Raw genomic sequence first — 6,000 nt, forward strand, 5'->3', positions numbered from 1 at the left:
TTAAATATAAATACATTTCGACTGGGAAAAGGTATCCACAGGGTGAAGGGATGCCTTTTAAATTAACCTTGTTGTGACCAACTGAAGGGGTTCAATAAAAAAAAGGGAGCCAGCTCATTCCTCCTCACCCAGGAGCATAACAAAATGGGGGTCTCGTTCGTGAAGTTAACAAATTGGGGGACCTCGGTGGTGTCTGATCATAACATTGGTATCGCCAATGGTGATTTCTAATCCTAATCCTAACAAGCAACCACTAACCCTAAATTGTGCAGTGTTAATAGGGTGCTCTGCACCATGTTGTTGTGTTGGCTGCATTGTCAATAGTCACTCCAAGTGAGGAAAATATTCAAAGAAACCTCAAAAAAATCCTGAGAGTTTACTTTATCTGAACTGTAAAGGTTATACAATAAAGCATGTAGTAAAGCCATGGGAAAGATCAGCTCCTCTTTCTCCCACTTCATACAGTTTTGCTCCCCATAGTGGTTGACCCAGAAACAATGCTTACAAGGCTTGTGCAGCGGGAAGTGTGATTGTGGTTCAATAGCGAATAATCACTAAAGTAGCCAATTGTGGTTGGATAACAGATTAGGAGGGCAGGATATCAAACAGGGCAGGTTCTGACCAAGGTGGCTCAGTCTCTGACCTTTTGACCTTGTAGCCTTTCTGTTAGGCCTCAGCATTCTCACATTCAACATTTATTCCAGGGTGCTATGACAGAAATGTTTGAATTATGAAAGATAGAATAGATAGACAGAAGCAGACTATTTCAATTAGTTGAGGTGTCAAGACAAGGAACAAGCCAGGATTTTCATCACTAAGGCGCATAGTAAGAGTTGGGAAAATTCCCAGCTCGGCTCGCCAAGAATACATAATGAGCTTGGCTCAGAGCCCAGAAATCCATTAGCGTTCTAAATCACCTGAGCCCCAGAGAAAACATTGGTTGGTTGACAGCTCTGGCGCTCTGATCTCTTCTGTCAATTGCACAATGTTTATTTTACACAAAATAAAAAGGTTTAAAATGCCTGCAGCTTCAGCTATTGAAACTTCAAAGGGCCTGGATGATTGATAATTTCATAGGGTTGTAGTGAAAGGACTTTTTTAACATAGTGGAAATTAATGAATGAATAACTTTTTTTGAAAAGCTTTTTTTTAAACACATCCTACTGTCACTATTGGGTTCATTATTCCCATAAAGTCTGTAGTTGGTGAATGGGCATGAAAATGCCATAGCTTGGCATGGGCATGAGGGGCCATGGGAGTGAGTGGGAGCATACCATGACATAGGGGGCATAAGGACCTATGGGGGCAGGACGGGGCAAACCCAGGTATGGGGGAGGGCAAACTTACCTTTTAAAAAATCCCCTCATGTTGACTATGGTTCTCGACTCCTCTGAGGAGCTGTGAACCACAAGTCCTTTAAAACCTGGCCTGATTCAGTGAAAGCTGCAGACCTCGCAATGGAGCTGACCAAGTGAGGAGTGCAGGGTGCAGGCTTTTGACTAGAACCAGCCTGCGTCTTAATAAAACACTCCTGAAAATCAGACAGCCCAGGAATAGGAATCTTGGAATCAGGACCTGCCCAAAGTAAGATTTCCTGGGGTTTGGGGGCCACAGATACCTAAATAGGCCGTCAACTAGTCATTAGTAATTTTAAGATGATTTATTAAAGTTTATTCAGAAACAACAGTTTAGATATGATATGTTAACTAATTAGACAAAGTATACAACCCGTGACAGTTATGGTTTACTGGTTCCAGACGGCAGACAAACAGTTGGCACAGAGTGTGTTAATCTCATCAACCTCCTCCTCCTCGTCCTCCTCCTTATCCATGCTAGAGATTGGCTGCTGACAAGTACTGCAACCTCCCCAGCACCTCAGCAGTATAAGATCCCTTATCAGTATACGACCTGGCCCCTGTGTGTGTGCACTTGTTAATATACCCTTTTTCTGGGGGCTGGTAGCTTACCCAATGTCAATCACCAATCTACATCCTTTAGACTAATGGATACAAGACAGGTACCCAAATTGTCAGGGTGGTTACCAGCCCCCCTGCTCACCACCCTGCACCAGGTCAACTTTTTAGTTTACATCCTGCTGAGGGTTATATCCTAGCCCTTTCTAAACAATTGCATAGATATGGGGGTGCACAAGGTGTCATCCTAACAGCTTAGGAATGTCAAAATAGCAACCTGAAATAAGACTATTTAGAGTTCGAAGTGTTTAGAAATCCTCTTTCCAGAGAGACAATGCTACGTAACTAATCCAATATGATGCAGAAAATACCTGCTTTTAAAGACCCCAGTTTCTTACACCGCCATTTTAAAAGGCTCCCAAGTCATCTCAACCTGTTGAAAATTCAAGCCTATAGATACTATATTAAACGTAAGAGAATGAGAATAGTGATCAAGAGAAACTTATTTACACAGAGCTCTGAAGCTGTGGAATTCACTTCCAGGATTAGAAATTGGAGCACAGAATTGTTTAGTGACAAGTCATTCTCATGTTTTTATCCAAGACAGACCTCAGCCCAGCCCTCCGCTCCAAATATTGATGCAATGATTCAAGCTAAGAGGTGCCAGATATCGGAACAACAGTAGCTGTGAATAAAATCTAAATGTAAATTAATATAGTTTATCTTCAACTATTTCTGGTTTAATAAATTTTGCTGAATGCAGCCAACATCAATGGCTTGGATATGAGACCCAGCCAATGATAGGAAATGTGTTTCATACAACTGTCCCAAATATGAAACAAAACCAACAAAATTAAGTGTGAGTGAAGGCTAGTTTTCCCAGGGATCCAGTATTGCTGTGATAGTAAGTGTGATACAAACAGCTAATGTGTGTATACCAGGAGTGGGGAACCTTTACATATCACGGGCCATTCACACATAGACGAAATCAGTTGCTGGCCACGCACACATAAAAATCAACAGTGTGGGTGGAGTTTTAGTACATCAAACTGCATTGTCAACTTGTAATCTGCTGATTTGAGCTCTTCCCACAAGACAGCAACCATAGCTAAAGATCATGGCCAGAATTGTACGCCCCGCAGGCAGGCGCACGCCCAACCCAAATGGCATAAAATCATGTGAGATGATTTCGGGTGAGCGTCCCGATGCCATTGTGCACTCACGTGATAGTTTGCTTGGCGGGCGCGTGTAGAAGTCGGAAGAGCGCATGGTGACAATTAAGCAGGCAATTAAGCACATTAACAGCCCAATTGCAAGCGGTTTTTTTGTGGCACATCCAACCTTACAGTTGGCAGACGGGCCAATCGGCCAGGCAGGCTTTATATTTTTGATGAAACCTCATCTAAGGGCAGAATGATATCTCCTTAAGGGTAAAAAATAAAAAATATCTGGTGACTTTTTTTATGAAGTATGTTTTCAGGTGCTTGATTGTGCTGTGTGGACAATTTTTGCAGCAATTTTGTGTTTTATTTTATTATTTGGAGGTCTGCAGCTCCCTGAGGCAGCTGCCTGTCTTCAGGGAGCTCAATGGAAGCACTCAGCAGCACTCGCGGTGACGTCAGCAGCCGCCCTCTTCCTGCCTCCACCCCAGCAGGGCTGAGCTTTTCTCTGGGCACATTTCATGCTAGCTGGCTGTTAATTGGCTAATTGGTTAATTAGTCAGGGGCCGATCGCGGCCGGGGAAGCGCTTCCCATCTGCTCCCAGACCCGCCGATCGCGTGCACCCAACAGACGCGAAATTCAAGCCTGTGTTTCTCAGCATTCCTGGTGTCATTCTTTTGTTTAAATTAGATGGCAAGTTTCCAAACCCAAAAGCCTAACACTGTCCTAAAGTTCACCCAGGGCTTAATTGTTTTCACGCACCATTGTGGTCAGTTACAGAGACAAATGAGCATCCATGCTGTCATGATGAGTTTGTACAGATCTCACCAAAAATAGCATCTGAGACAACAACAAAAGAAGTTACTTAGACAATAGAAGGATCTAGTACCGTATTCAGACTCTACACAAAACACCTGAGCTCATTTCAATTTTTAGAAGTCTTGCTGTAGGCTGATGAAATTGAGCAGTGGGCCAGATCTGGCCCATGGGCCATAGGTTGCCCACCCCTGGTTTATACAATATGTAACACCTGATCTCAACATATTCTACAAACAGTATAGGCCTGATTTTAATTTATTATTATAGGCCAGCAGTACAAGCACTGGGCTAGGAAGGGGACAAACAGGGTTCTGCACTCTCGATCACTGTCTCGTGACTCAGGACTTAAGTGTGTGGTGAGTGGACAGCTGTTGAGGTCAGCATCAAGTTTGACTGTATTGTGCCCTCATTTGAATAGCCTGACACTGTAATAAGAATTACATGGGAAGTGGCTGATTGGACATAGAGCAGAGAGCGACCACTGGAACTGTTTCCCAACAACAGCAGCACTTTGACAATAGGAGTTCTATATACTCAAATAGAAACTTCTGTTTCAGAACTGTCGGGCAGGTGCAGTGGGCATGCCCGAGGGCAGCCAGGAAACGGTCCACCACTGCCCATGATAGGCCCCCGTTAATTTGCCAGCCTGCTTGGAAGGTGCGCTGAGAAGCTCAGCGTTGCCGGGGTGGGAGCAGGAGGAGGGCAACCACTGAAGTCTGTAGATGGGCAGGGGACCCCGCAATGAAAGCTCCCTCAGGGCACGGTGCTGCTTCAGGGAGCTGAAGAATTGTGGAGACAAAAATAAAGATTTTAAAAATGAGAGAAACATGTCCCCGCATGTGACTCAGTCGCATGAACAGGGATGTATTAAAAATTATATGTAAATTTTTTTTATTGCTGCTAGAAACCTCATGCCGCCTCTGGATGAGGTTTCATAAAAAATCCAAAGGCTGCCTGGCCGATTTGCCCACCCGCCAATCGTGAGGTTGGGCGGGCAGCAAAAAATAGCTTTCAATTATTTGATTAATCGCCTTAATTGGCCTCTTAATTGTCGGCAGGCGCACTGCCGACTCTTGCGCGTGCCCGCCACCTAAAATATCGCGTGAGTGCGCGTTGACATCGGGACGCTTGCCTGGCATCATCGCACGCTATTTTACACCTGAGGGGTTGGGCGCGCACCCGGCCGCAGGATGTAAAACTCTGCCCTGTGAGTGACTGGGGCTCTCCTGTTTTATTTAGCTCCCTGCTGTGTTATCACTGTTCATATCAATCACCTGCCTTAAGGTGTCAGTGTTGTACACTCTATAATTCCATACATGTTTACCCACTTTGGTGCTTTTCCAGTACACCACCCCCAAGCCCAGAGTATCCAGCTACAACTTCCATAATATTTTTGACTCCACCGCACAAGTGCAGATTATTCCAATATTCATCATTTTTCCAATACTTTTTTCTCTAGTACCTGGATTCAAATGTAAATTTCTCTTTTCCTGCTATGGGTCTACTGAGCTCAGCACCCACCCATATCCTGTGCACAGCTCCCCAAGACAAGGAGTGTCCACCCTTCTATGAGTTGATGCCTGATGCAATCTAAAACCTATCCATGGTCTGCATATGGCATCCCAGAAGGAAAAAATAGTTCAGACCAGTACTCTTATTTCCCAGTTTTTACTGGTGTTCCATTTTAAGGTATACAAGACCAGTTCAGACCAGTATTCTTATTTCCCATTCTGGGATTGTGAGAATTGAAATTCTGATAGATGTGCAAATGACTTTTTGGAATGTACTGAATCTGTACCTGAAACATCTCTTAAAGATCACTCATTGTTTCATTAAAGTTTTCCCAGTCAGCCTTTGGTTCCATTTTACTCTGGCTAGATGCCCTCTCATCCCATTGAAATTAACCCTCTTCCTATTTAGAAGTACTACTATAGTCTGCTGCTTGCTCCTCTCCATTACGAATCTAAACCTTGTGATACGATGATCCACCACAGACACTTGAGGCCGAATTGTATGACAGTGGGATTTTACAGTCCCGCCAAAGTCAAGGGGCCTTTTAAACGCCTCCCTGCATTTTACGGCCCCAGCCCCACCCCCGCCATGACGG

Source organism: Carcharodon carcharias, chromosome 15 (assembly GCF_017639515.1).
Source record: "Carcharodon carcharias isolate sCarCar2 chromosome 15, sCarCar2.pri, whole genome shotgun sequence".
NCBI lineage: Eukaryota > Metazoa > Chordata > Chondrichthyes > Lamniformes > Lamnidae > Carcharodon > Carcharodon carcharias.